Genomic DNA, 9,686 nt, shown 5'->3' with positions numbered 1-9,686 from the left:
TCTAAATTAAAGTAATTTCAAAGTAAATGAATATCTCTTTTTTCTGTCATAGATACTTATCACATTTCAACGATAGAAAATAGTAGTTTCTTTCTCTGAATAATTTGGTTTATAAGAGAAATGAAAGGGCCTGGTGAAATATTACACTTTCTGAGAGCTCTTCTGTTTTAGCCCCTTTGTACTAGTATTACAAAATACCTGAGACTAGGTAATTTATAAATAATAGAAATTTATTCTCACAGTTCTGGAGACTGGGAAGTCCAAGATCAAGGTACCAGCAGGTTTGGTGTCTGGCGAGGGTCTGGCCTCTGCTTACAAGCTGGTGGCTTAAATGTTGTGTCCTCACATGGCAAAAGGGATAGACGGGCAAAAGGGATAGACGGGCAAAGGGCCGTCATCCCATTCATGAGAGAAGAGCCCTTGTGACCTCTTCACCTCTTAAAGCCCTTACCTCTTAATACTATTACATTGGAGATTAAATTTCTTTATATATATGTATGTATGTGTGTCTTGCTCTGTCGCCCAGGTTATAGCTCACTGCGACCTCAAACTCCTGAGCTCAAGCCATCCTCCTGCTTCAGCCTCCCGAGTAGCCAGGACTACAGGCACATGCCACCATGTCTGTCTAATTTTTTGTAGAGATAGGGTATCGCTGTGTTGCCCAGGCTGGTCTTGAACTCCTGGCCTCAAGCAATCCTCCCACCTCGCTCCCAAAGCACTGTGATTACCCGGCTAAGCCACTGTGCTTGTCTGGAGGTTGAATTTCAACATGAATTTTTGAGGGACATAAACATTCAAGTTACAGCATCTGCTATCAGATAAATGTTTATCTATGGTCAAAGATGAAACAGCAAGTAAAAGATGGTGATTCCCTATTAGAATTTGAGGGTAGGGTAGGAGTTTTTCTGTAAGCACTTAATTTTTTTTTTTTCTGTTGAGATGGAGTTTTGCTCTTGTTGCCCAGGCTGGAGTGCAATGGCACAATCTCAGCTCACTGCAACCTCTTCCTCCCAGGTTTAAGCAATTCTCCTGCCTCAGCCTCCCGAGTAGCTGCGATTACAAGCATATGCCACCACGTCCTGCTAATTTGGTATTTTTAGTAGAGACAGGGTTTTTCCATGTTTGTCAGGCTAGTCTCGAACTCCCGACCTCAGGAATTTTAAACAGGTAGTCAAAATTATTATAGTTTAGAAGCTACTTGAAATAGTTTCCTAGAATTATTGTTAAAACTTAAAAGTGAGAGATCCTCTTCTAGATGTACTAAATCAGTCACTCTATCTTGAACACTGGGGTTCTGAATTTTATTAAGAATTCACTGATAAGAGTCTGAAATGAAAAGGGGACTTATCCTCTTTCCCCTTTAAAAAAAAAAAGTAAAGCCAGGTGCAGTGACTCACATCTGTAATCTTAGCACTTTGGGAGGCCTACACAGGAGAATTGCTTGAGATCAGGAGTTCAAGACCAGCTTGGGCAACATAGCAAGACCTCAACGCTACAAAAAATTTTTAATAGTTAGCCTGGTGTGGTGGCATGCACCTGTAGACCCAGCTGTTTGGGAGGCTGAGGTGGGAGGATCTCTTGTGCCCAGGAGTTTGAGGCTGCAGTGAGCCATGTCTGCACCACTGCACTCAGCCTGGGTGACAGAGTGAGATCTTGTCTCTAAAAATAAAATACAAACAGTAATTTAAATTTGAGTTTATTCCCCCTTTTTAAAAAAAGCAATTGCATTGCTTCAATTTGTTCACTCAGTGTTTAGTTATTGAGCTTTATTTCCCTACTTCTAATATTTTAAAAAAATTTGTTAGCAAAACACATGTTTAAATGTTCTTTCATCCTCAGTAGGGTAGGGAAGTGTCTAATTAGTGTGGCTGGGCAGTATTCCTCAGTTTTGGAATCCACAGTTCAGAGATTCTGGTCTGTTTTTGTAGTAACTAACAAATTTTTCCGCCTACTTAATGAAATGTTGACAGTGTTTCAATCTTGAATGAATTGATGTCTTCAAAGATAAAAATATAGTGAAAGGCCGGGTGTGGTGGCTCACGCCTGTAATCCCCACCCTTTGGGAGGCAGAGGTGGGTGGATCATGGGGTCAGGAGTTCGAGACCAGCCTGGCCAAGATGGTGAAACCCCATCTCTACTAAAAATATAAAAATTAGTCAGATACAGTGGCGGGCGCCTATAATCCCAGCTAGTCAGGAGGCTGAGGCAGGCGAATTGCTCGAACCTGGGAGGCAGAGGTTGCAGTGAGCCAAGATTGTGCCACTGCACTCTAGCCTGGACCACAGAGCAAGACTCCATCTCAAAAAAAAAAAAAAAAATACAGTGAAAATTTGGTGATCTCTAAGCTTAAGAAGACCATATAGTCACATTTATAGCTATTAGCTGCTTAAAGGCCAAAATTGTATGTGCATATATATGCAAGTGCATGTATACTTGTATATGTTTACATGTAGGTATGTATATGTAGACGTTTACATATAGGCACCTATATACATGTATATTTTAAACACTTATGGTAGAAATTCTAAAATGTAGACTTGTTGCTGGCAAATGTGTATTATGTTGTTGGTTAAGATGATTCTGAACATTAATATTTTTTGACATAAGAATTGTAAATTCCTATTATAGCATACATTTAGGCTGATTATTTTGATGACTTACTTGGTTCTTGACACATGAGCAGATAAGGTATTACATAAATATTTTGTATGTATACGTGCAAATGAAATGAGGGCTGACCAAGAATTCTGGTGATGGAGCAGAGTAACCTTCACAAGCAACAGTTGCATTTCTTAAGTAGGAAAGAATAAGTAGATTTTTCTTACTCACCCTACTCCCAGCATATATGAGAGCTGGCACATGGTGCTGTGAAACAGTATTAAACTTCACCATGCATGAATCACCTGAAGGAATTTCTTAAACATTTTCTGTTTTTTAAATACCTATAGCAAAACATACTAATGCCCTTCCTGTGGCAGTTCCCCAGTTTCTCTTCTTTGCAAGCAAAGTCATCTCGTTTTTCTTCACGTTGTGTACCACGTGTATGGGTATGTGAACAACACATTTTTGTTCACCTGTTTTTAACATCATATAATTGGAATCATGCTGTTTGTATTCATCTGTGACTTGCCTTCTCTCTAAAAATAGTATTTTTGAGGTTCACGCATGCAGATAACATAGCTGCAGGAAGTGTGGTCCGTTTATTTGCACTGGTATATAACTTACTGTTATGAAATTATTCCATAACTTTTTCATTTGTTTTATTATTGATGGACATTTGGGTTGTTTTCAGTTTTTTGCTTTTAACAATTGTTCTTCCACATTTTCTGTTAAGAATGTTGGTATACATGTCTTCTGGTATAGCTGTGCAAGCATTTCATTTGGTCTCATACCTAAGTAAAACTGCAGTGTCAAAAGTATGTCCATGTTCAGCCTTGGTAATGCCCATCATTTTCTGAAGTCATGCTAATTTCTACCCCTCCAGTAAGAGACTCCTGCTCTACATTCTCCTATTAGTACATTGTGCCTGTCTTCTTTTGTTTTGGCAGGTGTTTTCATTTACTTTATGGTGTTTTGGGATGAAAGAATTCTCAATGATAGTATTTTTACTGTATGAATATTTTCACCTAACATTTGTAACTTTTGTGTGTATTATTATTAACATTGTCAGCTTCTTATAGAATTACCCAGTCTCATCTTCACAGACCAGTGCATTCCACCTTTCTCAAATGTAAGACTCACCTGGGCACTTGCCCCACCTTAGACCTACCACATCAGCATCTCTAGATGTTGGGCCTTGGATTCTTTGCTTTATAAAAATGCTCTTAGATGGTGTTTCTTAACATCAGTTGAGATTGAGAAACATTACCCAGCCACACAGTTCGTCTTTTCAGCTAAGGCCCAGCTGGAGGTCACTAGCTTGTTGTATTATGACTTTTGTAGTAGAAAATGCTCCCATGTAACTAGCTGCATGTAGCTACTCAGAAACGTGGACAGCCTCATTCAGAAAAGAATACTTCTGAAGTACGACTGCACAATTCTCATTCTAAGTTCATTAAATGCTTAGCTCAGGCAACCAAGCAGAGCAGGGTAGAGGTCAGTAAAATTAAACTCTTTGTATTTCTGATTCTTTTTTAAGCCAACTACCAATGCATTATCTACTCAGAACATCTCTTGTCTCTGAGGAGTTGATTCTAACTGACAATAGGTCATCTCTTGCCAACGTAAAAGAACAAAGTGCAGCTGGGCACAGTGGCTCACGCCTGTAATCCCAGCACTTTGGGAGGCTGAGACAGGCGGGTCACAAGGTTAGGAGTTTGAGACCAGCCTGGCCAATATGGTGAAACCCTGTCTCTACTAAAAATGTAAAAAATTAGCTGGGCGAGGTGGCATGCTCCTGTAGTCTCAGTTACTTGGGAGGCTGAGGCAAGAGAATCACTTGAACCCGGGAGGTGGAGGTTGCAGTGAGCCGAGACTGTGTCACTGCACTCCAGCCTGGGCGACAGAGTGAGACTCTGTCTCGAAAAAAAAAAAAAAGTACTTTAATTTGTTTAATTCAACCTCAGAGCATCTGAACATCAACTAGGCATCAAAATAGTTCTCCTTTGTGAATAATTACATATGTATCACTGACAAACAATGAAAGCCTGATGAGATTGGAGTTGCTAAAATGGGGAAAATGAGGAGAAGGGTAGATGTTGGAGAATGGCTAGGAGTTTGGTTTGGGGAATGCTGGTTTGAAATGCCTATTAGTGAAGTAGAGGTTCAATGTGCAGTTGGATGTACTGGTCTGGAGTTCCGAGGAGATGTTTCAACTAGAGATATGGATTTGGGATTCATGAAGCCAGAAGAAAGGGTTTCCAGGAATCAGTGAGCAGGTGAGCCAAATGCTGCTCACATAGGTTATGTGAGACAAAGATCGAGATTTGACACAGGCTTAGCAATGTAGAGGTTGTAATCTGGAGGGCCTGGCTGGGGTGGTTCAAAAGACAATGAGGGGAGTTAAGGAGTATGGACAAACTGCTCCTGTGATTTTTGTAAAGGGCAGTAGGTTAAAGGGGTATTCGGGTTGAGGATTTATTTTTAATATGAGAGAACTAGCAGTGTGTTTTTGTGGTGATAGGAATGGTCTGAGAGGGGAAAATTGATAAGGAGGGGGTGAGAAGAAAGGGAGTCTGGTTCAAGTGGCAGTGAGAATAGCTCATTCTTGCTGATGAGGGAGAATATGGGTACAGAATCAGACTCTTTCCAAGGAGGAGAAGACAGGAGGAGGCAGTGAGGTTGAGGACACATGTCAGAGAATGATAGAGTAGTTCCGTGGAATTCAAGCTAGGTAAGAAGTAGAAGTCAAGATGTGGGTGAGGGACAACATAGACTGTGTGTACCAGAGAGGTACAGATTTGTTTAAATTGGGGTCCTAAGGAGAATTAACTAAAAAGGTAGAATTGCTGGTTGCAAAGTACAATGCTTGGATTCGAATTATGGAGGGCCTGTAGTTATTGGTAATGACCAGTTGCAACATTGGAAAGACCATGGGATTCAGTAGCTAATATAGGTTGAAAATCAAGATTCTTGGAGGTGAGGAAGTAAAGAAGCTGGGAGGCCAGTGTATTGAGAAGGATTATGTTTGTGGGTATTAAATTACCGTGAATGACTGTAGAAGTAGGGTTGGAAAGAAGGACAGCAAGCCAGGAGCCAAAGTCTTCCGGGGCATGGTGTGAGGGCACAATGACCGGAGGTGAGTGCTATTTCAGATGAATACTGTTAGGAGGGGTAGTGGATGCTGCTGACTGATGATACACTTGTCAGAACTGGAGGGTAGAGCTGTGAGAAGAGGCTGATCTCGAAGTTGCTTTGAGGAACAAGGAGAAGCTGCCTGCCCTCCAGCCCCAGCGTTGTGAGTAGGATGGGAGAGGGAATGAAATCTCCATGGATAGGACTACAGGCTATACAGTGCTGGAACAGCATAAGGGGAAAGGAAATGTTCTGAAATGAGGTTGAAGTGTTTGAGATTCTCTATAACTGACCATGGATTCTGACGGGCAGCATGGAAGGGTTTCGGGAGTTAAGGAAGGGTGAAAGATGGAATCAGAAAAAGAGAAATAAGAGAGCAGCTTGTAAGGGATGGTCAGGAGTCTTGGTCTTCTGAAGTGAGTAGGAATTAAGGGCATGATGGTTTTTGCCCTTCTTTTCCTGAGAGTAGTGAGGCAAGGTAGTGAGACTCACTGAGGCAAGGCAGTGAGACTGGAGGACGGGAGGGTATGATTCTGAGGCCCACTCTTCATGTGCTGGTGGTGCTAGGAGCAGAGCTTCCCACACTGCAGTGTGCAGATGAACCACCTGAAGGTCTTGCTGCAGATCCCAGTTCGGTAAGTGTGGGAGGGGGCTGAGATTTCACATTTCTGTAGAACTTGCATGGGCTCCCAGGCGATGCTGATGCTACTTTAAGGAACAAGGGTAGAGGAGACAGAAGGTTTAGTTTTATCGAGAGCCCATTGGCTCCTGCATTGGAGGCATTTGTGAGAGTATTCATAATACTTATACCTGCTTGTGTGTATTGGGTGGGGTGAGAAAGGTTTTCTTTTTTTTTTTTATTTTATTTTATTATTATACTTTAGGTTTTAGGGTACATGTGCACAATGTGCAGGTTTGTTACATATGTATCCATGTGCCATGTTGTTTTGCTGCACCCATTAACTCGTCATTTAGCATTAGGTATATCTCCTAATGCTGTCCCTCCCCCCTCCCCCCACCCCACAACAGTCCCTGGAGTGTGATGTTCCCCTTCCTGTGTCCATGAGTTCTCATTGTTCAGTCCCCACCTATGAGTGAGAACATGTGGTGTTTGGTTTTTTGTCCTTGCGATAGTTTACTGAGAATGATGGTTTCCAGCTTCATCCATGTCCCTACAAAGGACATGAACTCATCCTTTTTTATGGCTGCATAGTATTCCATGGTATATATGTGCCACATTTTCTTAATCCAGTCTATCGTTATTGGACATTTGGGTTGTTTCCAACTCTTGGCTATTGTGAATAGTGCCACGATAAACATATGTGTGCATGTGTCTTTATAGCAGCATGATTTATCCTTTGGGTATATACCCAGTAATGGGATGGCTGGGTCAAATGGTATTTCTAGTTCTAAATCCCTGAGGAATCGCCACACTGACTTCCACAATGGTTGAACTAGTTTACAGTCCCACCAACAGTGTAAAAGTGTTCCTATTTCTCCACATCCTCTCCAACACCTGTTGTTTCCTGACTTTTTAATGATGGCCATTCTAACTGGTGTGAAAGGTTTTCTTGAGGAGCATATACTGTAGAGGAAACTTTAGGATACATTGGATTTGAAAAGGCAGATACTAGGGGTAATACGGGTGTTGTCTCAAAGGATGGGTACATGTTTTGTTCCTCAAAGTTTCCTAGACTTAGCACATTGCTTTAAGAGAAGCTGTGACAATAAGACAGTATCAAGAAGCAATCAACTTTGTGCTTTTTATACCTGATCACTTGAAAATTTACTTTTCCCAAATCAGTCAGAGGCAACACATTGCCTGCCAAAGAAGGGACTAGTGTGGAGTGAGTAAAAGGAGCTGTACAAAGTCAAAGTTCAAGTTTTATTCAACTTATAGGACAGGCCTTTTGAGAATCAAAGGTAAATCTTGAGGATAGGAAGGCACAGGGTAGTATTTGGCATAACAATAGAACTAGAAGGAGGCAGGCATGTAGAGGAAGGAAGAGACCACTGTCATCCTCACCTGCTCTTGGGTTTGTGAAGAAACCAGTGGATCCTAGAGGAGTTGAGGTGTGGGCTAGGAGAGGAGGTCTGACCTGGTAGGAAGTGAGGGAGGGAATGAGGCTCCCTCTTAGACAGAGGCCAGTACTTCTTGGGCCACACCAGGGAAGCACCCAGGGAGAACTTAGCCCATATTTGTAGACCATTTCCTTGCAGGGAATGAATTTGGAGGGAATACCACAAACGGTTATGGAAGAAAAACTATGTGGCTCTGCCTCCTCATGTGGGGTGTGGGCCTTCCATGGATGCTCTCAGAATAATGCCAGCTATTACGTGGCAGGCATTTGACTATTTGTGCTTCAACTCTCTCCTGGCCCCCATGTGACTTACCCTATGAGGACGACTCTCACACTTTTGTAAAAAACCAGAACACTCATAAGCTCTCCTAGGACCCCCGAATGCAGTAGAAATGTGGAAAGGGTGGCACACAGTTGTGTTATAACTACTGTAGTTACAAAGTTAATCCCTATTAACATTTTAAGAGGCAATTTTAGGGTGTCAGAGATCTTTGTTGTTTTTATGGATGCGTTCCACAAACAAAATAGTGCCTGACACAGGATATAAGTTCAAATATTTATTGGTGAATGAATACAAATGGTTACTATATTAATTTTCTTAAAATCCCTTGCATGTTAGAGAAGGTAGTACTGAAAAATGCTTCAGTGAATTTCCAGCCAGTCTGTATCATAATGAAAGGTCCACCATAAAAGTGGATGTCAGGGAGAGATCTGCCGTTGGTCTCAATGTAGGTAGGCATAATGCAAGACAAAGAAGCATAGGTGACTGCAAAGATAGGACATGAGAAAGCTCCTCTGTAATGAAATGAAAATTATTTTAGCCAAAAGCTTCCTGTTGTCATAGTAAGCGGTGTTACATTGCCAGCCACGAAGAGTCTAATGGTCTAAGAGCTAAGTGGAAGTTTAGTGATGGGTCTCAGGCTGTAGACTGCTCTCTACCATCTTAGAAGCAGGGAAAAACAAAAAAACAAATAACTCATCTTCCCTGTTGGAAGACAGCTCAAACTCTATAAAGGAGTTACTTGCCTTCCATCATCACAGAGGCAGGAAAAACTTGTCTTCCCTGTGTTGGCGGCAAGCAAAACTCCAAAAAAAAAGGAGTTGTACAGCAAAATAAACTTTAGATCTCAAATTTCGGGAGATCAGGGATTCTCTGGAGGGGTTGCGTTCAGACCTCAGCAAGTTGTCCTTTTGGTTTGAGCCATAAAGTTAGCTCATGCTGGTACCAAGCACCGATGTGAGATTTGTCAAAGGTCGGGGCATCTCCACTCAGAATCCCTCCATGCTTACCAAAATGTAAACCCCAAACTTTTGAGACAGGTCCCAGTTAATTTAGAAAGTTTATTTTGCCAAGGCTGAGGATGTGCCCATGACACAGCTTCAGGAGGTCCTGACGACATGTGCCCAAGGTGGCTTGGGCACAGCTTAGTTTTATACATTTTAGGGAGACATGAGCCATCAGTCGATATACGGAAGAAGTACATTGGTTCAGTCTGGAAAGGCAGGAGAACTCGAAGCAAAGACAGGAAGACTGGAAGCAGATGGGTGATAGAGGAACTAATGGTTGCATACTTTTGAGTTTCTGATAAGCCTTTCCAAAGGAGGCAATCAGATACTCATCTATCTCAGTGAGCAGAGGGGTGACTTTGAATAGAAAGGGAGGCAGGTTTGCCCTAAGCAGTTTCCAGCTTGACTTTTCCCTTTAGCATAGTGGTTTGGGGGCCCCAAGATTTATTTTCACACCATGTACCCTCTTTTCACAACATGTACCCCCAGAATCTCTAACTTAAAAAAACAAGAAAACCAAAAAACCTCCCCCAGGTGATTCTAATGTGCAGACAGGGCTAAGAACCACTGCCTACTTCTCACTGA

This window comes from Hylobates moloch, unplaced genomic scaffold (genome assembly GCF_009828535.3).
Source record: "Hylobates moloch isolate HMO894 unplaced genomic scaffold, HMol_V3 SCAFFOLD_66, whole genome shotgun sequence".
Taxonomy (NCBI): Eukaryota; Metazoa; Chordata; class Mammalia; order Primates; family Hylobatidae; genus Hylobates; species Hylobates moloch.
This window is presented reverse-complemented; position numbering follows the sequence as displayed.